This window comes from Callithrix jacchus, chromosome 1 (genome assembly GCF_049354715.1).
Source record: "Callithrix jacchus isolate 240 chromosome 1, calJac240_pri, whole genome shotgun sequence".
NCBI classification, from domain to species: domain Eukaryota; kingdom Metazoa; phylum Chordata; class Mammalia; order Primates; family Cebidae; genus Callithrix; species Callithrix jacchus.
In genome coordinates this window covers 104,024,145-104,047,268 of record NC_133502.1, presented here as the reverse complement: position 1 = coordinate 104,047,268, position 23,124 = coordinate 104,024,145, and positions in this window count along the sequence as shown.

Below are 23,124 nucleotides of genomic sequence, written 5' to 3'. Positions count from 1 at the left end.
CACTGACACCAGTTGATTTAATCTTTGACAAAAAGGAAAAGTGAGTGAGTAGGAAGCTACAGTTAGGAATAGAAGGAATTTGGTATCATCAGTGCTTTTCCAGAGGACTGATTAATGTCTAGTGACACTTAGTATATAACAAATAAAAAACCCTTTCCCTAGCATCAGCGGGGATTATAAAACTTACCTAGATGCTCTGGTCTTGTTCTTTAATAATAAACCTTGGAGAGGGGCTTGCTGCCCCAATCCCCAAGTGCAATTCTTGTGCCTCTGCCAGACCCATCATCCTGAGCCAGCACATACAAACTGTCGTCCTGATCCAGAGCAGCTGTCTAATTACAATTTTGTTATTATTAATTACAGAGTAGAAAATCATTTGTAATTAGCTCAGCCTAAATCATAGTTTAAACAGCCAAAAATTACATTACAAACTAAAGTGTAATTAAAGCACTACACTAAAGTGTTTATTTAAACCCAGTTTAGTTACTTGCAAATTTTTCAATCAGCTTCTCAGGCTCATACATAGATTTAATTAGTCTCCAGTACTGACAGTTTAGTGCATTTATTCATTAAGCATCAATATTGCTGAACAAATGTAAATAAAATATAGACAGAGATGCTTTAAAGGGGCAGTCACAGAAACATCTGGGCGAGATAATGAGGCTGGGAAAGATGTGAATGTTAATGAGTCTCCCAAGCTGCTGGAGGAGCTCCAGCTCTTGGAAGCAAATGATCTCAGCAACTGAGTAAATTTGCGGTGTCAGTTTCTGCTGCAGGTTGACTGGAATGGTCCTGTGGGGTGGGGTGGAAGTCAATTTAATTCGATTCTTGCCACTGTACTAAGGTTGATCTCAGGTGCCACTCGATAGAATTCTAGATGGAGATAAAAGAGAACATCCCTCTCTGCCAACCTTTGGGGCTCTACATGTCTTGTTAAGAGACAGAAGAGCTTATAAAGGGATTTTCAGGGAGAAGCAGTTCTTTCTTGAAGGGTTTGGTGAAAGCAATCTCTATGGTGATGAGTGTCATGCACATTCCAAGGAGTAAATTTTCTATTCAAGGACTATTGTTTGGAAAACTGTCCTTGTCACACATGCAAAAATGCCTGAACACACTTCTAAATGAGTTCCAGATTCTCAAAAGTACTCATCAGGGAGCCTCTACACTTGCGTCAACAGGACTGCCATTTCTCGAAGCATTCTTCGTAGCTCTTTCTGAAGTGCCTTCAGAATCACTCTCATCATTTCTTGCTGGATTGCCTTAATAGCCTCCAAACACATCGCCCATTTCCAGTCTTGTTTCCCCACCATCATTTTTCCATCCTCCTGGCAGAATTATCTGTTTAGAATGCAAGCCTCTTTATCTCATTCCTCAGCCTAGAACTTGTACGTACTGTTTCACTCTCTCCAGTGTTCGGAAGTGGAAACTTTTCTCAAAGAGGCCTTCTGTGATATGGCCAGTCACTAATTCCCTATCATCATTTCATCTTATTACTCTCTGTTTGTGCCTTAACTCTTTAGGGGTCTCTGAAAATATCGAGCTATTTTTCACCTCCACGCCTCTTGTACATGTGGCATCCTGATGCCTGAGCTGTTTTCCTTGCAGTATTCAAAATTCATCTCTGGTAGTATCTTGTCTGGGAAGCCTGATGCTTGTTCTGTTCCTAAATTTAAGTGAATAGCTCCATGCTGTTATCTTTTTTTAAATACAACTTCCACTATATACAGTAATCATCTAGGCCAATTGAGACCAATGAACTGTGACCTCTTTGGAGGCACGGAGGTGGTAATCACAAATGACTTAGGAAAGTCATTATTCATTATACATATTAGTATCCTCAGCACCCTTGTGGTCTTGTCACATCTCAAGAGCTAAGTAAATATCTCAAGAGTGAGGCAGCAAACCACCGGGTTATATACACACCTATGCAACAACCCTGCATGATCTGCACATGTACCCCGGAACCTAAAGTACAATAAAAATATATATCTCTCATGAGTGAAACATGAAACTATTATTTTGGATGATATTGATGATTGCCAACCTTTGATTTTTTTTGAAGGTAGTTTGTGTTTTTGGAAACGGCTATAAACTATTCAAATAATAAAAATGTTAATACATGGCATTGTTGATAAAATGTGTCAAATAATTTTTAGTAAAATAAAATCACATGTGGCTAAAAGTAACTGGGTTATACAGAATAAATTAGCAGTGGATTAACTGTTTTTGGAAAATCTATCTATGTCGGAATAAGGATAATGCTAACTTGGTTGTGTTATTTAAAATATTTATAAAAATCACTTTGAATATTTTATAGTTACCTGTATTGTTTTTGTCATAAATATTAGTACTGCCATTGGACAGAAGTATTTTAGCAAATTTTGCTGTGTAAGTAAATAACAATAGTCATGAGTATATGTGGAATCAAACATCCTTCCGTGTACAACAGTTTTGACCTTACCTACTATATGACATTGGGAGATTTATCTCACTACCCTGTGGTTTTGTTTCTTCAGCTGTAAAATGATATTATAATAATACCTACCTCGCAGGCTCTCACGAGGACTAAAGCAGTTAATACATGTAAATATTTTCGGACAGTGTCTAGCATATGGTAGATGCTACATAATAGTTCACAAGTATTATTTTTTAATAATTAATACTGTTTTTTAACTGAGATCACATTTTATTTGAAATTCAATATAATATAATGATAGTACTTAGAAAGGGAGGAATTTCATTGCAGCAGAGTTAAAATGACTGAGTGGATCTTCACTCAGATGTTGATATTTGCCTAATTATTTTGGACCTCATATGTGTTTGCAATATTCATTTTTTTAAAATGTGAAACAGATAATACATTCTAGCATATGCCTACAATTCTACTGGAATAAGTACATATTTATCTTTAGTGTGTAAAAATGACCCCCTAAAATTGAAGAGAACCATGTAAATTTACTTAAAACCAATGAAAGTATCTAGATTTTAGTTGCAAAGCATGAGATTATGTTTCCCTGAAAATAAACAGTCTACAAAAGCATTGAAATCTTTGGTATGCAATTATGAGACATTCAGTTTTGAGGACTTACTTGAATACATTTGACAAGTGAAGAAGGAGCTGATCTCATCTCCAATCATTCATCTTTCACTTTCTTACCATTTCATATTCATTTTATAAAACAATTTCTAGGACTATGTACTGATCTAGGTCTGAGAAAGTTTGTTCTGCTTAATTCAAGTTAAAGTGAATACTCTTAATGAGATTACATATCCATGTAGAATTGCTCTTTTCAGAATAACTCTTTGCTATTGTGCCTAGGTTGAGGAATATCATTACTAATAATTCAATGATTCTTGTTTTTCTACTTGTTGTAAGAATGAAGTGTTCACTACCTAACTTCACATCCTTCCTATAAAATGAGTGAGAGAAATTTCTTTGTGATTTTGTGTTTTTCTGTTCTGGAACTCATATTGATTGTTCCTTTTCACGGATGGCTACAAAATCTAGAGTTAAATTCATCACCATCTTCTACCATCTTCTAGCAAAGGGACAACATTTTTCAATATGTAGTTCATATATTTATTATTACTTCTTTCTAACTCTCATTTCCCTTTTGTTTTGCTATATTATTCACTTTTAAAAATATATTAATATTGAAATAATATACAATATAACTGAATGTATTATTATGTATTTGCAAATCAACTTTACACATCTCAGAATGAAGACAAGTATAAAAGACAAAGGTAGAAGAAGGAAATGGGGTGGGAGAGAAATAAAGAGGAAAGATAGATAAAGCAGAAGAAAAGCTTTCAAGCATCTTGAAATTAGTCCAAGTATAGAGTCCCATATGGTGAGATGTCTTAGGAGCAAAGTGAATAAATTATATTTCTCTATAGGGTAGAGAACTATTAGCAATGAGTAATACCTGTATCTGTATAAATGTCAGCTCCTCTACCCAGTCTTCACTCCTAGAAATGTCTGCAGAACACTTTGACTGTATTGTTATTGCAAGAAATTAGGCAATGGAAGATTGAGTGATTGCCCCAAACTTGGGAATACCATAAAAGATTAAACTTGTTATTTAAATTCTTTCCATTTTTTTGGTTTTCTTTTCCCTTTATATTATCTGAAATGAATTCAGAGCCATTCCAAAAGCCTGCAGCAGCAGTCAGCAAATCAGCCACTTCCACCAAAGTTCTCCGTACCCTGACAGCAAATAGTTTGAAGTTTCCAAGGTTATACAAAAAGTCTTTATGAAAAAAAAAAGCTTTCCTTTGAATATCCATTTACATTTTTCTGTATATTATAAAGTTAAAGTAGAGAATTAAAAGTGGATTAATATAATATTGTTACAATGTCAGTTAAGAATACACAAATTAAGTCAGTAAATGGTCTGCAATTTCATCCTAAGAGTTGTGAAAGAAGCTCATCTTAAACCTTGAGAGTTTCTGCCTCCAAAAATGTCTCTTCTTTCTACCCCTAAAATTTCTGAGAATAAAATTCATTATACCATAGTTGGATATAAAGTTTGTTATACAAATATCATAGAGAGTAAAATACTTTTTTTTAAATTTTTACTATTGTAAACAAGATAAACATCATCCAATCCCAAGACCAGAATTAGGGGCTGAACTCTGAGACAGTATGATTCTGTGTAAAAATCCAAGTTTTTTACAAGGTCTAATGGTAGAAGTTGGAGGTGCTCTTTCTTTTGCCCTTTTGGTAAGAAGACATGCAGGTTTGCTACAGGCGCTCTAATGAGACAGATATCAGAGCCAGGTGTTCAGAGAAATGCCTCATTGCTACATGGAACCACCTTCGGAATGTGTGAAGTTTCTCAGATTGACCTTCAAAGGCCTATTGGATCCAGTCTTGTAGTTTTAGAAGTGGATTTAGTTTGGGGCCAGTTATAGGGAAAGGGAGAATTATATCAAAGATGGGATTTTCCATTATCCATACTAACAACAGATACGTTTTTTTCTCCGAGCAGCGGGAGCAAGATATACCCTCAAAAGAAGAAATACTGAAGCTGCTCTCACTGGAACAATCCCTGGCCCCTTCCTTCTGAAGATTGATGCCAACACACTGTCCTTCCAAAACACAGCTGTGTTCACGTCTCTTCTCCAGTTAAAGTACTTTAATGGATAAACTTCTGAAAAATACCTGGTTCCTGAGTATACTACACAATTTTGGAGACCTTGAGTCATTCTGTAGGGATCTCTCTTCCTACTCCCAGCCAGTTTCTGTCTTTCCTTCTCTTTATCATTAAGAACTTTATCCACAGCTGTTGTCCAGACCCTGCTCCAATCTCTGTAGCAAACCTAAAATGGCAATGCAACCAGTGGCCTGACTCTAAGTTCCCTCTGGACTTACAGGCAGCCCCTCTTAGCCATGGACCCATACTACCTTGGTCCTGCCTTTGAATTCCCAGCATGACACTGTCTTCTCATTTTCTCTTCTCATGTGGTGTGCAGATCATCTGCTTGTTTGCTCTCAGATCCTTCCCCCAACATCTCCCCATCCTACTTTGTATCGCAAACAACAGGGCTATGCCCACTTCATTTGCCAGACTGCGTGATCAACAGCTCCATCTGGGATTTGGTAGTGGGAGAAGGAGGTAGGACATTGAAAACAGGGATGAATGGGTATATGTACTTTTCTTTCTCTGTTGCAGGTGGCTACCATCTTTTTTATAGTCAAAGCTCCCACTGGGTACCTTCTTCTGCAGTTCCTGTGCCCACTGGGTGATCTCAACTCATCAACTCTGGTAGGCACATTTCCTCGTGTTGTCTCTCCAGCCCTAGGGGTGGTGAGAGACTTCTGCTGTTGCTATCCTGTCACTTGTCTCATCAGAAGGCCTTCCCTCCGGGCCTCCAAGATGTTTGGCAGCTAGTCCCCGGTACTAAAATTCCTCTCCTCAAATTCTTGTTGGGGTGTATTATCTTTCTGAGTAAAACTTTTATTGATAATTTAATACAGTTATCTCCATTATTCTCTTTCTTCTGTTGACTCAAAACAAACTTTTTTAATGAGCAGTTATTTAGCAAGATGAGTCTTATTTCATAATTAAGAGTAAAAGAATTCATTAACTTCTTCAGTTAAATGTTTAAAAGTTTGCTTAATATCTGCAGACAGCATGAAACACAGCATCCCAGGCCTACAGGGTGGTAAACAAAAGTTGAAGGTATTTCTGGGCTTGCTGCTGATGGTGCTAGAAAATCAATGTCTTATGAAGAAAAAGCTCCCAGCAATATAGATTGTTTGAACTACTTACCATTATGTCAAATTCACTTTAACGTCTGCAAATAGACATACTGTATGAATACTGAGAGAAGCACTGTTTTCTCTGTTTGCACTTAAAGGCCTAATGTTGTATAGATAATCAAGTAAGCCTCGAATTTGATAACAAGCCCTTTATTTAACCCTTAAACACTTGATGTCTTGGTTCAATTCCTGTTTAATCTTCAAAAAAAATCACACATAAGTCACTCCATCAAGATATAACTAAATATTTAGGAGGAACCTTTCATTTTGAATGTTGGTGTCTGCCCAATCTCAGTTTCCTGAAGACACATATCCCATTTTTCTTCCACTTCCAGCAATGGCAATATCACAGCCAGACCTGTCAATGAAACTCCCAGAGAAAAACCTGTTTTCACAAGTCTTCAGTGAAGTACACCGGCTGCTTCAATACCAGCACAAATTAGATACAAACCACATTTTCAGATTCTTAAAGCTGAATAGTCATGAGTTGAGCTAGATATTCTGTGCTTACTGGTGAAACGTAAGGAAATTACTGGATGTGGGATACAGGTATGTTCTAGTCGGTAAGGTGCTGATGGAAAGGCCACAGGGCAAAGTTGCTTGGACCTTTTTCCTGGAAGTGTGTGTTTCTCCTCTGAATGTTTCACCATGGCCATGGACTCCTTGCTGTTCTTCAGGCAATAAGTCTGTCTCCAGAGCCCATGCATTTAATCATTTACTCAAACAATTTCTCTGGCACTAATAACCTGGAAAAAAGGCCCACACTTCTCCCGCAGTTTTCTTATAGTGGAAGCACTCTTTGTTATACATAAAATCTTGCTGAGCTACCCTAAACTGCAGTGATGCAGCCCTCATGCTTTATAGTCATGTGTTCAGGGCAGGCTTTCAACTGCAGTGCATTCATGCATGAAACAGGTAGTGCCCACAAAATATGATATGGTTAAGCAATATGTCCCCACCCAAATCTCCTCTTGAATTTTAATCTTTATAATCCCCACATGTTGAGGGCAGGACCTGGTGAGAGGTGATTGAATCATAGGGGTGGTTTCCCTCATGCTGTTCTCATGATACTGAGAAGCTCTTACAAGATCTAATGGTTTTATGAGTGCTTGCCAGTTTCTCCTACTTTGCATTTTCTTACCTGCTGCCATGTAAAACATGCCTCTTCCACAATGATTGTAAATTTCCTAAGGCTTCCTGGCCATGCAGAACTGTGAGTCAATTAAACTTCTTTCCTTTATAAATTACCCAGTCTCAGGTATTTCATTATAGCAATGTGAGAACAGACTAATACTGGTACTGAGGTAGTGGGGTATTGCTATAAGATACCTGAGAATGTGGAAGTGACTTTGGAACTGGGTAATGGGCAGAAGATGAACAGTTTGCAGGGCTCAGAAAAAGACAGGAAGATGTGAGAAGGTTTGGAACTTCCTAGAGACCTGTTGAATGAAACTTGTTGAATGGCTTTGACCACTATGCTGATAGTGATATGGACAGTGAAGTCCTGATGGGGACCGGATGGAGATGGTCTCAAATGGAGATGAGGAACTGTTACCAGAAAGGGGTCCCAATCCAGATCCTAAGAAAGGGTTCTTGGATCTTACACAAGAAAGAATTTGAGGTGAATCCATAAAGTGAAAGCAAGTTTATTAAGAAAGTAAAGGAATAAAGAATTGCTACTCCACACTCCACAGGCAGAGCAGTCCAAGAGCTGCTGGTTGCCCATTTTCCTGGTTATTTAATGATTATATGCTGAATGATAGGTAGATTATTCATGCCTCCCCTTTTTAGACCATATAGGGTAACTTCCTAATGTTGCCATGGCATCTGTAAACTGTTAAAGTACCTTAATGAATAACTCTATTTAAAATACTTGCTTTCCTAATATTCTACACTTAATTTTGGAGACCCAGAGTCATTCCATAGGGTTCTCACTTCCTCTGCTGGTGGGAGTGTACCAGTAAAGACAACTAGAGGTCACTGTCATTGCCATTTTTGATTTGGTGGGTTTTAGCTAGCTTCTATACTGCAACCTATTTTTATCAGCAAGGGCTTTATGACCTGTATCTTGTGCTGACTTCCTATCTCATCCTGTGAGTTAGAATGTCTAACTCTCTAGAATTGCAGCCAGTAGGTTTCAGCCTTATTTTACCCAGTTCCTATTCAAGATGAAGTTTCTCTTGTTCAAATTCCTCTGACATAATTTCTTGGAAACTGGAATAAAGGTAATCCTTGCTATGCTTTAGCAAAGAGACTGGTGGCATTTTGCCCCCACCCTGGAGATCTGTGGAACTTTTAACTTCAAAGAGATAATTTAAGGTATCTGGTAGAAGAAATTTCTAAGCACCAAAGCATTCAAGAGGTGACAGAGCACAAAAGTTTGAAAAACTTGGAGCCTGACAATGTGGTAGAAAAGAAAATCCCATTTTCTGGGGAGAAATTCAAGCTGGCCACAGAAATTTGCATAAGTAACAAGGATCCAAACATTGGTCACTGAATGATATGGTTTGGCTGTGTCCCCACCCAAATCTCAACTTCAGTTGTATCTTCCAGAATTCCCATGTGTTATGGGAAGGACCCAAAGGGAGGTAATTAAATCATGGGGCCTGGTCCTATGCTATTCTTGTGATGGTGAATATGTCTTATGAGACATGATGGGTTTTATCAGGGGTTTCTGCTTTTGCTTCTTCCTCATTTTCTCCTGCTGCCACCATGTAAGAAGTGCCTTTCCCTTCCCACCACGATTCTGAGACCTCCACACCCATGTGGAACTGTAAGTCTAGTAAACTTCTTTTCTTCCCAGTCTTAGATATGTCCTTATCAGCAGCATGAAAACAGACTAATACACCAAGATAATGGGAAAAATGTCTCCAGGGCATGTCAGAGGCCTTCTCAGCAGCTTCTGTCATCACAGGTCTGGAGGCCCAGGAAAGAAAAATAGTTTTGTGGACCAGGTCCAGGACCCACCTGCTGTGCGCATCCTCAGGACTTTGTGCCCTGTACTCCAGCCACTCCAGTTATGGCTAAAAGGGGCCAAGGGACAGCTTGGGCCATTGCTTCAGAGGATGCAAACCCCAAACCTTGGCAGCTTCCACATGGTGTTGGTCCTGCAAGCAGGCAGAAATCAAGAATTGAGGTTTGGGAACCTCCGCCCAGATTTCAGAGGATGTATAGAAACACCTGGATTTCCAGGCAGAGGTTTGCTGCAGGGGCAGGGCTCTTACAGAGAACCCAAGGGCAGTGCAGAAAGAAAATGTGGGGTTGGAGCCCCTACACAGAATCCCCACTGGAATACTACCTAGTGCAGGTGTGAGAAGAGGGCTACCATCCTCCAGACCCCAGTTAGATCAACTGGCAGCTTGCACAGTGTGCCTGGAAAAACCACAGACACTCCATACCAGCCCATGAAAGCAGTTGGGGTTGGGGGGCTGTACCCTGCAAAACCATGGGGCTGGAGCTGCCCAAGGCTGTGGGAGCCCACCTCTTGCATCAACATGACCTGGATGTGAGACATGGAGTCAAAGGAAATTATTTTTGAAGCTTTAAGATTTAATAACTACCTCATTGGATTTTGGACTTGCATGGGACCTGCACACTTTAATTTTAGCCAATTTCTCCCATTAGGAATGGTAACATGTATTTAATCCCTGTACCCCCATTGTATTTTGGAAGCAACTAACTTGTTTTTGATTTTACAGATGATTAGGCGAAAGGGCTTGACTTGTCTCAAATGAGACTCTGAACTTTGAAATAAGACTTTGGGGGACTGTGGGAAGGTATATGGGGTTTTGAAATATAAGGACATAAGATTTGGGAGAGACCAGGAGTAGAATGATATTGTTAGGCTCTGCATCCCCACCTAAATCTTATCTTGAATTGCAATCTCCCACAGTCTCCACGTGTTGAGAGTGAGACCTGGTGGGAGGTGACTAGATCATGGGGGTGGTTTCCTCCATGCTGTTCTCATGACAGTGAGTGAGTTCTCATGACAGCGAGTGAGTTCTCATGACAGCGAGTGAGTTCTCATGAGATCTGATGGTTTTATAAGGTGCTCTTCCTCTTTGGCTCTGCACTTCTCTCTCCTGCCACCTTATGAAGATGGATGGGTTTGCTTCCCTTTCTGCCATTATAATATGTTTCCTGAGCCTCCCCAACCATGTGGAACTGTGAATTAATTAAACCTATTTCTATATTACCCAGTCCTGGTATTTTTTTTAACAGCAGTGTGAAAACAAACTAATATAGTAAATTGGTACTGGGAGAGGGGCAGTACTATAAAGATACCTGAAAATGTGGAAGTAGCTTTGAAACTGGGTAATGGGCAGAAGTTGAAAGAGTTTAGAGGGCTCAGAAGAAGACAGTAAGATGTGAGAAAGTTTGAAACTTCCTAGAGACTTGTTGAATGGTTTTGACCAAAATTCTGATAGTGATATGGACAATAAAATCCAGCTTGAGGTGGTCTCAGATGGAGATGAGCAACTTATTTGGAACTGGAGCAAAGGTCACTCTTGCTACACTTTAGCAGAAACTAGTGGCATTTTGCCTCTGTGCTACAAATCTCTGGAACTGTGAACTTGAAAGAGATGATCTGAAATTGGAACTTACGTTTAAAAGGGAAGCAGAGCCTAAAAGTTTAGATATTTCACAGCCTGACAATGTGATAGAAAAGAAAAACCCTTTTCTGGGGAGAAATTAAAGCCAGATGCAGAAATTTGCATACAAAATGAGGAGCCAAATGTTAATCACCAAGACAATGGGGAAAATGTCTCCAGGGCATGTCAGAAGACTTTAAGCAACCCCTCCTATCACAGGCCCAGAGGCCTAGGGGAAAAAATGGTTTCATGGGCCAGGCCCAAGGCCTTGCTGCTTTGTGCAGTCTCAGGACTTGGTGTTCTGCATCCCTGCTGTAGCTGCAAAGAGCCAATGTGTAGCTCAGGCCATCACTTCAGAAGGTGCAAGCCCCAAGCCTTGGTGGCTTCCAAGTGATAATTGGGCTTCCATGTGGTATTGGGCCTGCAGGTACACAGATGTCAAGAACTGAGGTTTAAGAACCTCTGCCTAGATTTCAGATGATGTACAGAAACACCTGGATGTCCAGATGGAAGTTTTCTGGAGGAATGGAGCCCTCATAGAGAATCTCTGCAAGGAGAGTCCAGAAGGGAAGTGTGGGGTTGGAGCCCCCATAAAGAGTCTCCACTGGGGCAATGCCTAGTGGAGCTGTGAGATGAAGGCCACAATTTTCCAAACCCCAGAATGGTAGATCAACTGATGGCTTGCACTGTGCACCCAGAAAAGTCAGAGGCACTAATGCCAGCCTGTGAAAACAGCCACAGGGGCTGTGCCCTACAGAGCCACATGGGCAGAGCTGCCCAAAACCATGGGAGTCCACTTCTTGTATCATTATGACCTGGGGGAAACATGAAGTCAAAAGAGATCATTTTGGAGCTTTAAGACTTAACCACCACCCCACTGGATTTAATACTTGCATGGGGCCTGTAGCTCCTTTGTTTTGACCAAATTCTTTCATTTGGACTTAGAGTTTTGAGTTAATGCTGGAATGAGTTAAGGCTTTGAGGGACTGTTAGGAAGGCATTATTGTGTTTTGATATGTGAGGAAGAGTAGATTGGAGAAAATCCAGGGTCAGAATGACATGTTTTGGCTTTGTGTACCCCCATCCAAATCTCATCTTGAATTGTAATCCTCATGTGTTGGGGGAGGGACATCATGGGAGGTGATTAAATCATGGGGCAGTTCCTCCATGCTGTTCTTGTGATAGTGACTCCTCATAAGATCTGATGGTTTTATAAGGGGCTTTTTCCCCTTGGCTCTGCACTTCTCTTTCCTGCTGCCTTATAAAGAAGGACATATTTGTTTCCCTTTCTGCCATGATTGTAGGTTTCCTGAAGCTTCTGCAGCCATACAGAAATGTGAATCAATTAAATCTCTTTCCTTTATAAATGACCCAGTCTCAGGTATTTATTTGTAGCAATGTGATAATGGACTAATATGCCATACTAGTCATTAAGTATTTTGAATATCCTCTACCCTTATCAACACTTTAATGAATTCATTCCTAAAATGTTTCATTAACCATGCTTTTATTATTAAGTAAGATAGCTGTGATTCTTACCCCAATGGAGAGAAAACAGTGTATTAACAAGTAACGATAATGAAGTATGATAATCATTTTGACAGGACAACAGGCAGTTATTATGGAAGCACACTGCTGGTAGTTTAATGTAGTGTAGAAAACAGAGAAGGCCTTCCCAAGTAAGCAACATTTAAGATGATACTGGAAGGATGAGTATAAATTATCTAGAAAATGCCTACGTTATCTGAAAAATGCGTATTGAGGCAAGGGGAGAGAAAGGTGGCAACATCAGAGGTAACAGAAAGTACTAAGATATGACATAAAGAACAGCAATGAAAGAGCTGAAAGAGCTCAGAAAGGCCAGAGAGTACACTGAGCAAGGCCGGTTGCTTCTAGGTAAAGGTAAAGATGGATACAAGCAACAGGGCTCTTGAATAATTTCTCAATTATGCTGTGAAGTTCCAACTTTATCCTATCAGCAAAAGGAAGTCTTTTCAGCAAAGACTGTTATCCACAGAAAATCTTTCTGCAGGTGAAAAAAATGGTTTAAAGGTCTTTTAAGAGGGGGGAAATAAGAAAAATGTGTTACTGCAATCCAGGCAAAACAATTGGTGATGACCAGGGCTGAATTCTGGGCAGTCAAGATGGAGAGAAATGGATAGATTCAAAAGGTATTTAACAGCTAGGACCACTTGTCACTTAACATCTATTGCTCAGAATTTTATTCATATGTAGAAATAATTGTTATGTTGCCTATATATTCTGAACCAAAAAGGAAGATACATTTTTACCAATGGGGTAAAATGCTTGAAATCAGATCTATTCTGGAAAAATCCAGGATATTTATATTTACACTGATCTCCTCAATTATAGTATAATGCTCTAATGATAATACATCATTCTGTCTCTCACAGTACTTAGCACAGAGCTCAGCATATATTACATGCTCAGTAATGCTGTTTGATAAACTCAAATGTGCCTATGTGAAATTCAACAGCTAAGCAGTCACTTTAAAGGGCACAGGGTTCTAACCTATTTCTATACGAAGGATTGCTAAATTGTTTGTTGCTAATATACTTTTAAAATGACCTATGACCTAGATTATATTTAGTAGGAAATGATAAACAATGTGGTATTTCAGGAATATCTTGAGTCTGATGACCCCTTGACCAACACTGAGTTCATCACACTTTCAGTTCATAAATGTATCTGCCCTTAGGCTGTGTTTGAGAGGCAAAAGGCTTTTATTTAATATGAAGCTGATATTATTGATTTTTCTTCTACACATAGTGGGGGCATGATAATCCAACCTTATATTTATTAGGCCAACTAATCATTAGTCATGGTTGAACTTTGGAAAGTTCAGGACCTTGGTTATGTTCCAAGTGTTCAAAAGTCCAGATGCTTATTTGGAGTGTTCATTCACTAGTGAAAGCACTGAAGACCTTTTCCTTATTCCCTAATTATATTCTTGGTGATATTTGTTTTCCTTTATCCCAGCACTTCTGTTCAGCTACAATCCCACAGTTATTAGTTCATTTATAAATTCCTTTCCATGACGTTTCAGCACAATTAGTTCTAGAGAGTTCTTAAATAGATTTTGTTTATTAGTGTGGGAGGGTAAGAAATATTATTTCAAATGTCTCCAGTGTCCACCATAATGTATTATTTTTATTTATTTATTTTTACTTTTTTTATAAATACTCCTCTCAGCTATACCTACAGCATGATGTATTAGAAGAACATGAGCTTATGGTCAAATACCCGAGTTTGAAGACAATTGTAGCCACTTCCATTGTAAAGTTGGACAAATAAAACATCTTTCCAGTTTTTGTTTCCTTATTTACTAAATGGGGATAAAATAATATAATTCACATTTCTTAGTATGAAATGACAACACACACATAAAGGTTTTTGGTTGTTTTTTTTTTAACATAACCGGACATATAATAAACAGTCAAAACATACCACTTCCACCGCTCCATTTCATTTTATTGTCAACCGATCTCTTAGTCAGAGACTAGCTGAGACTGTCTTATAATCTTCTTACCCATGACTCCCAGACTTCCAACTATTCTAGTTAAGAATGAGAGTCAACCTGCTACAGTAGGGATGTCCACTTGTAACCATGTCTATGAAACTGAACTGACACATTGGTGGCTCCTGCTGCATAGTATCCATCTTGAAAGACAGCCAGAACATCTTTAATTAATTACAAACTGCCTATAAACACCTGAAGAGCCATGTGCACAAAGGACTGATTTTGTATTCATCATAACATGTATCATAGTCTTCACCTAGAGCATGCTCAATGAACTGCTTTGAATACATTCACAAAATAAACCTGTTGAGGTGGTTGTGAATTTCTGCCTATCACTGAGAAAGTCATGAAAAACAATTGTGTCCCTGGAAGGTAGTGAGAAAGAACTGCCTAATTCACCATTCCATTCCTAGTCCCTGTCTTATAGTATGGAGCCAATGCGTATTTCTCATTGAATGAGTGAGTAAGCAAATGAATAATGGAATGAAATCATTTTCTATATTCTACCCTACATAGATTTGCTGATGCAAGGCAAAAGTCTATGTAGGAATAACTCTGATTGGGTAACTCACAAGAAAAGACCAGAAGGCTTCTGGGGTGCTGACAATGCTCTGAGTGACCTGTATGTTGTTACATAGGATATTTCCTTAGGGATAATTCATTAAACTGCATGGTTATGCCTTTTATATTTTTTCTATGTATATTTTACAATAACAACAGTTTTAAAAGCAAAGAAATATAAAATTTCTAGATTAAAGCTTGGTAAATATTAACTTGCAGAGAGGAAGGCACAAAATTATAGAATTCATGAAGGAAAGATGTACATGCTATGTGTAGAAATTAAGATTTTTATGTTGGCAAAAAAGACCATGAATAAAATGGGAAACATACTAGCATCACTTATGGTGATGATGTCAATTTTCTTCATTTAACATAGAATTTTCACAAATCAATTAGAAAAAGACTAACACAACCCTATAGAAATGACCTGAACTGGCAGTTTATAGAAAAGGGAAAAATAAGTTCTGATATGAAGAAGCTCAATATTCATAAATTTTTTTAAGTTTCAAATAAAGATGGCAATGATACTCAAGTTCTAGTCTATTATACCAGTGAAACTATTAATAAAATAGGCTGATTTTCCAAGTATTTGGAGAAATAAGCATTCCTTTACAAATGGAATTTTCTGAAGGGGAACTGAGCAATGTTTGTTTTTTTAAAAAATGACATACACTTAACCCTGGTGTATGGATGATGGAGGCTGTGATGTCCTTCCCAGAAGCCCCTTCAGGGGAGAAGGAATTATTTCTCTTGGTGCTGAGAGAGCTGACAACAGCTCCCAGGTGTCAGCACCCTTAAGAAATTCCCCAGCTGAAGAGAGTTGCCTAGTTCAAGGCCATAGCCTCTTTTCACAACTCATATCCAAAGATTAGTCAACTGGGGCATATGAATACCCCCTTGCTTTAACATGGGACATCTCTGAAGGACCATCCAGGTTGAGAGTCCCCATAGGGTCACTGAGACTGTGCCACTTTCTGCTACTGTCCGATCCTTCTTCCTTTCCCCTACTACCTCGGGTGCCAATTCTAACAGCTTTCCTTAATCAACCTCCTGCTTGCTAATTTTTGTCTCAGAGGACTGCAGGAACCCAGCAGTGGCACTCAGTGATCCCATCACTGTACCTTCTTAATATAATTGTAAAGTATCACTGTGGAGTTTGAGGATTTTTTTGTTACACAAGTTTTTAGTAGCAAAATGTGTGTTAATAAGTGTTATCAGTCCATAATTAGTTTAAAATTACCTTATAACTATGGGATAGAAGACAAGCAAATAATAAGAATGGGTAGGTAGTTCTATGTGAAACCATAGGGAAATATCAAGATGTATTATATTAAGTTAGTAAGGTGCACAACCATTTATACAGTGGAGTCATTTTTATAAATAAAAATTGACAACTGATTGAAGTGACATTTATTTTAAAAATTATAGGAGAAATTGGAAAAATTGCTTGAGAATGGCCAAGAGAAAGCACCCCCTCAAATCTTGGCTGCAGGGAGCATAACTGATTGGAAACCCCAAGTGCCACAGTTTAAAACACACTGCTGCATTGAGCTAAAGGCCAACCTTCTCACTCATTGGTTGCTCCCGGCTAGTGATGGAGCCCAGCAGGAATATTAAGGCAGGCCTGCTTGTAAGACAGGGGATTTCTTGAACAAGCGATCTTGGATTTAGGACTCTTCAATTGTCTTGCTGTAATTTCCCCTAAAACTGTATACAAGTTTAAGGAGCTGTAACTTAGCCTCTTTCCTTGCACACCTCCTTCCCTCAGGTCAGAACTGCATCATGTTTTGACTACTCTCCAAGTGTCTCTCAACTCTCTTCCTATTTTCTTTCACAAGTACTTCCCCTAATACATTTTCTGTACATATAGTTTCAGCTTATTGCCTGCTTTTGGGTGAACCAGAATTTTCCCGTTTTCCTCGGTTAAATGCACTAGCAGAGCAGAAGGGTAAAGGAGACACTTAATTTTCATTTTCTAGTTTCCTGTAGTATTTGAGTCTTCCAATCATATAGGGGTAAAACTCTTAATTGTTAAAATGTCAACAAGTGTTATGTGGGCAGAGAGTTGTACACATTTTATTTTTCTTCTTCGTAATTTTTCTTCCCTGTTTTATTCAAAGAAATCAACTTACCGTTATCCTCCTCCTCTCTCCCATTACTTTTATCCCAGGAAAATCTCTTGTATTTAATGCCAACCTGTAAGTTACTTTCCAAAATTTCAAATATGTTTATTTGGTTCAGAGAATAATACTCATTGGCGATAATGTCATGAAGGAAATGAAACCAAGAAATCTAATCATCTGAAGAGGGTCACAATTTATGCTGCTGTTGTTTCTCTTGTCACCATGTGATGTCGTTGTGGAACATGAGTCAACTGAAGCCTGGTAAAGTCCCTTTGAATTAGCAGAAGCATCATGGTGACCCAGACACATATGGCTAACCAGCTGGCACTCCAGTTGGTATTTATGCACTGTCACAAGCACAGTAGTGACTGAGAACAGGGTCTCCTTCCTGGCAGTAATTTCTTGAGGTTTAAAAGAAGTTGAAGTCAGTCTTCCACATGGTTCCACAAAACTACAGTCACTCTACTACCGCCTTGGCTCTGTGTTTCCAATGTCATAATTCTTTATTACGTTATTTTACAGTACACAGATGTTCTTTACTTTGTCAGTCCCAAAACATGTTCCTTTTTTTGTTTTGTGGTATATGACATTTCCTTGTTCAAATGGACAAGGAGAAAAGAAAACACTGAATTGATTTGTTGTAATTATAACATTGAGATTGGAAGCAATTTTTTTAGCTTTTGATTGTTGGTGTAGTATTATACGTATAATTTTTTTAAGGAAACCTTTTAAAAAGCATGCTTGACAAATTATGTATTTGACATTCAAATTCAGCATTGTCTCCAAGTAGACGAATCAACCGTCACAGTCATTGAGTCTTTCTTAGTCTTTCCATGGCTTTGTATATTGCTAACCTAGTACACACCAACTTTGGCCAGTCACAAAAACACTCGGAGTGGCTTTCCAGCATTTCTGGAGAGGTTGACAACACGTCTTACTACAAATTGTGCCAACTACCCAATTCACTACTTTCATGAATGACTTTGACCTTGTGGGGAAATGCAATGCTTTGTCACACACTGATCATGGTTAAAAGAGGACATCTTCAGTTTCTGTTCTTATTTTCAAACAGAAAGTCTGTTGTTACTCAGAGCTTACTAGTAGTAATGCAGGAGGTAGAGGTGGATCACGTATACCAGGCCTTTGAAATGAGATCTGGTAAGTATCCACAGGTATGGAATGGGAAAAGAGTTTCTCAGGAGACACTGTACCCAACTTCTCCCACCACCTCATGCTCTCAGCAAAAAGACATTTTGAAGCCGGATCATTTGTTCAAATGTTTGAATTTGGACTCCAAGGCTTCTATTTTGCTGTCACAAAAATTACTAGAGCAGTTTTCCAGCCCTACTATATATCTCAGGGCAAGGCAAAGACACTTGTTTGTTCTAGTTTTGATTAATGTTTGCCTATCTGGGTTCATTGTCAGAAAATTTTAGCCAGGTCTTTTTGATTTTTTAAAATACATTCTATGAATTGAACTGTGTCTCCCCAAATTTTATATATTGAAGCCCGAACCTCCAGTGTAATTTTATATGGAAATAGGACCCGTGAGGAGGTGATAAAGGTTAAATGAGGTCATAAGGGTGAGGCCATAGTCTAACAGGGTTGGTTAGAGTTCCCTTATAAGAAAAGGAAGAGATACCAGAAGAAAGAGCTCTCTCTCTCTCTCCACTCTGTAAGAGCACAGCAATAAGGCAGCGATTTGTAAGGCAGGAAAGGAGCACTCACCAGAAATTGACCATGCTGGCTCCTTGATCTTGTACTTTCAGCTTCCTGAACTGTGAGAAAATTAATGTCATTAAGCCGTTCAGTCTGTGGTATTTTGTTATAGCGGCGCAAGCTCACTAATACAACCCTGATATAGCAAAGGTCTTTTTTCCTCTGTCTTCACTCACTTCTCTATGAGAATGAAGAGCATTTGGAGCAATAAAGGTTTATAGGGGAGGAACTGAATGTTTTTCAGATCTCTTATTAAATGTTGCAATGCCTCCCTACACTTACCTTGATAAAATAAAACACATACATGTGGTAATAGAGTGAGCCTCACTTTATAAACTTTTAACACTAATGCTGTATTCCTTCTTCATAAGTTGGCCAAACTGGTCTAAAGAGTCTAGTACCTAGGAGGACAGCTCATCAACCTCTCTCTCTTTTTAGGATCTTGCTTATCTTATCACATCTGCACCCAGTATTGTTGTAGGTTTGGAACACAGCAGTTTTTAGGTGATGTCTGGTGTTATTATAATCCCTTGTTACCCTCATTACACTTAAAATTCCTTGTTTGATGTTGGTGTTCTCAGCTGTACTGTAAGCTCTGTAATAGCAAGGTTTGCATCTGTTTTGTTCAGGAGTTTATCCCCGGTAACTATCATGGTACCTGGCAAAAAGTAAGTGCCCAGTAAATATGCACCCTGTTCAAGTGGGTAGATGTGGTCCCCTCCAGGTGAATCAGAGAAGAGGGTGTCTTTCAGCCCCTACTTACCACCTCAGTTAAGCACCTTTAAGTAGTGCACATGGAAGGCCAGCTTCAGGTCATTCCTGGTGTGGTTCCTCTCCTTGTTCTCCTCCTTTCTATGCTATTGTCTGAGGTCAGTGTAGCTAGCTAGCCACAGCCTCCACTTCTGGGCTTTTGCTGATGAGGCTCTCACATTAGTCTCTGTGCTCCATGTACACCAGAGACATAAATCAAGCTCTCTGAGTGCTTCCACCTGTCTCACTCTGCTTCCTGGGAAGGGTTGGGACCCCTTGTCCTCCTTTCTATGCTATTGCTCTCCAACAACTCTCTCAAACAACTCTTTCTTGGACACTATAATAGTAACCTATTAAACTGTATTGGCCACCTTTTTTGCACATGGAGCTCAGACGGTCAGGCACTTCACTCTGGGTTGCAGAAACACTTGCCACTTAATGGTTTGTCCCCAGCCATTGTGGTCTCAGTCAAATGAGGGATAAAAGATGCTCCATTTTATTATCCTCTAGCATTCATGTAAAACCCATATTCAAGTTGCTTCTGAACAATGCAGGATTCCATCTCTCATTTACATTCAGTCAGTTCAAATATCTGAAGCTGGCTATTACGTCCTCTATACCACCTACTCCTCTGTCCATTTCATGTTTCTTAAAAATGACAGTGGCTTTTAGACCCTTCCCATCCTGATTTTCCTCTTCAGGTCATATTCTAATTTGCCCTGGTACTTAAAATGTTGACCTGTAATTGAACGTAATACTCCAGATGTGGCTTGATCAGAATATAGAAAGACGATTACTTCCCATAAACCAGAAATTACACTTTTATTAATGCAGTCTAAGATCCTTGGCTTTTTAGCAGCCACATCACACTGAATTACAGAGTTGACTGTAATTCAAAATAATATCCAATTTAAAGCAAGTGCTATTCCCCTGCCAGCTGGATAGGGTTTCCCATTTAAATGGAGCATTTAAGCCAAAATGAGGTTAATATGTGACCAGAGGTAGCATTAGACCACCAAAGCACGTTGAGCTCCTAAATTGGTTGACTAATAAGTGTCACAAATCAGCTCAAGTGAAACTGGAAGTGTCAACTACCCTGACTACTTGTCAATAGGAAGAGAAATTGGGGGTACGGGTGATGGTGGTAATAAACAAGTCACTCCTCAGAATTATTCATAGGTATTTTTCTGAAGGAATCGTCCTTTTAATTATACAACTTGCTCTTTTCAGATTTTAATGTGATATTTGAAATTCAACTTCCTTCAATTTTTAAAAACAACATGTTTCTGATTTTAAAATACTTGTTCATCATGGAAATTTGGAAAATATGGTAAGTTATAGGTAGGAAAAATTAACCTATATTTGCAGAGATAACTGTGTTAACACCTTTTAGTGTCACTGCTTTTTCATTTGAAATTGCTTTAGGAGGAGGGGAAGAGTCACAGAAATTAATGAAGCTCTATAATATTCATCTTAATAGGCAAAGATGAGTGCCACTGAGGTTTTTCCACCAGAAAGTGTTTCCCTAATCAATGGAGGTTATAACTATAACTCCAATCAACTTCATTCAAGAATTAGAGAAACTTTATCAGAATTTGTCTGTTTCTAATAGGTTGAGCCATGGGACACTACCATATTTTTAGGTAAAAACGTGTTTGAACAACAGCAATATCATATGGTTCAACATGGTAAAGTTGTGGCAGTCTTGCAAAGTGTTTCTTGAATTTTGGAATGTCTTAAAACAATGCTGTATTTGGTTAAAGTAGCTCCATTTGACTGGATAATGGCAGAGACCAGAAATGAATAAGCTGCCCACATCTATGTTTCCCAATGAGTAAAATGCACAGACTAAACTGCCAGAAAATTTTGCAGAAATGTTGCTGTGTTAAGTATATTTTAATGTACCCTAGTGTGTTTAGCAATTGTAATCACATTCTAAATTTTTAAATATGAGTCTTTGTTTGACAATGCTTCTCTGCTTTGGACTTGGATTATTTCTAACATAGATGATACTGACCAGGAACTCTAGGTTATTGTCCTTAGGAGACTTAAAATAATGAATATCTTTAGTTCCATTCTTGCATTTTAACAAAGTCCCAAGTCTATATGTTCATGCATGCAGATTTTCAAATACGTTGAATAAAACATCCCTCTCTTGGTCCAAATAAAATATCTTAAGAAGAGCAATATAAATCTTATTACTGATACCAATCTTCCATGAGGACTGCACTTGAGTGAAATATTTTTTGTTGTGATTATTGCTTAGTGATCAACTGTTCAATTGAATTAGCCTTCATTTTCCATTTTCCTTGCCTTTCAAGGTATAATTAAAGCCTAATGTCAAATCTCACTAGAACTCTCATCAATAACTTCCACTTAACCACTTTTAAGAAGACAGCCAGGCTTTGAGTTCAGACAAGGAGACTACAATTCACAACTTACTGTTTAGATGACCCTTAAAAGCCATTCTAGGTCAATAATTCAAAGCAGTGTTCAACTTTCTTTATGAAGGAGAAGGAATTAACCTTTCATGTTCTTATAGCTGTGTTTCATCCAGGCAAATGTAAATCATTCAGATTGAAAATATAACATGATAAAGAAATTTTATCTCTGCACCCAGGTGAAGTGGGCTGTGTTAGAAAAGCAGTCATTTCTCTTACACTGTGCTGAAAACAAAAAGAATAACGGCTATAGTTAAGCTGAGAAAACTGCTTGTTAGGCTGATATTGGAAGAGGTCAGAGGCAGCAACAAATAGCTGCAGTGATTGCCAAGAGGCAAGTTACAAAGAAAACGAATGACATGTGAGCCACTATATTTAACAGCATTTCATTATGTACAATAAGAAAATACCCTCCTACTTATTACTTCCATGAATCCTCTCAACAACTTGGAGTGATATTATTCTGACTTTACACAAAAGAAACTGAAGCTTGGAGAAATTAAGTGACCCACTGAGGATCACACAGCAGAGCCAGAACTTGAGTTCAAGCCCTGAATCTGTAATTTGTGTCTTCCCACTGTCCCACAGCTGCTCATATGGCCTTGTGTCTTCTGCATTCTCCTAGAAAGCCAGGTAGGAAAGTATATTCAAGACCAGCTGGTGGAAAGGTTCATCTTTCCTCTGTGTATCAGAAATGACAGATTTGGTGACCTTCCACTCATGAGAGTGAAGGCAAATTAAAAGACAAAAACTTTTTTTTTCTGTTGAGATGGAGTGTCACTCTTGTCCAGGCTGGGGTACATTGGGGTGATCTCGGCTCACTGCAACCTCCGCCTCCTGGGTTCAAGCCATTCACCTGCTTCAACCTCCTGAATAGCTGGGATGCACCACCATGCCAAGCTAATTTTGTATTTTTAGTAGAGATAAGGTTTTTCCACATTGGTCAGGCTGGTCTCAAACTCCCAACCTTAGATGATCTGCCTGCCTCGGCCTCCCAAAGTGCTGGGATTGCAGGTGTGAGCCACTGCGCCCCGCCGGGACAAACTTTACATCACCAATGAAGTCAGCATAAACTTGACAAGTAAGTGCAAATTTATTTCAGGTAATAAAAACTTTAGTTACAGGGACA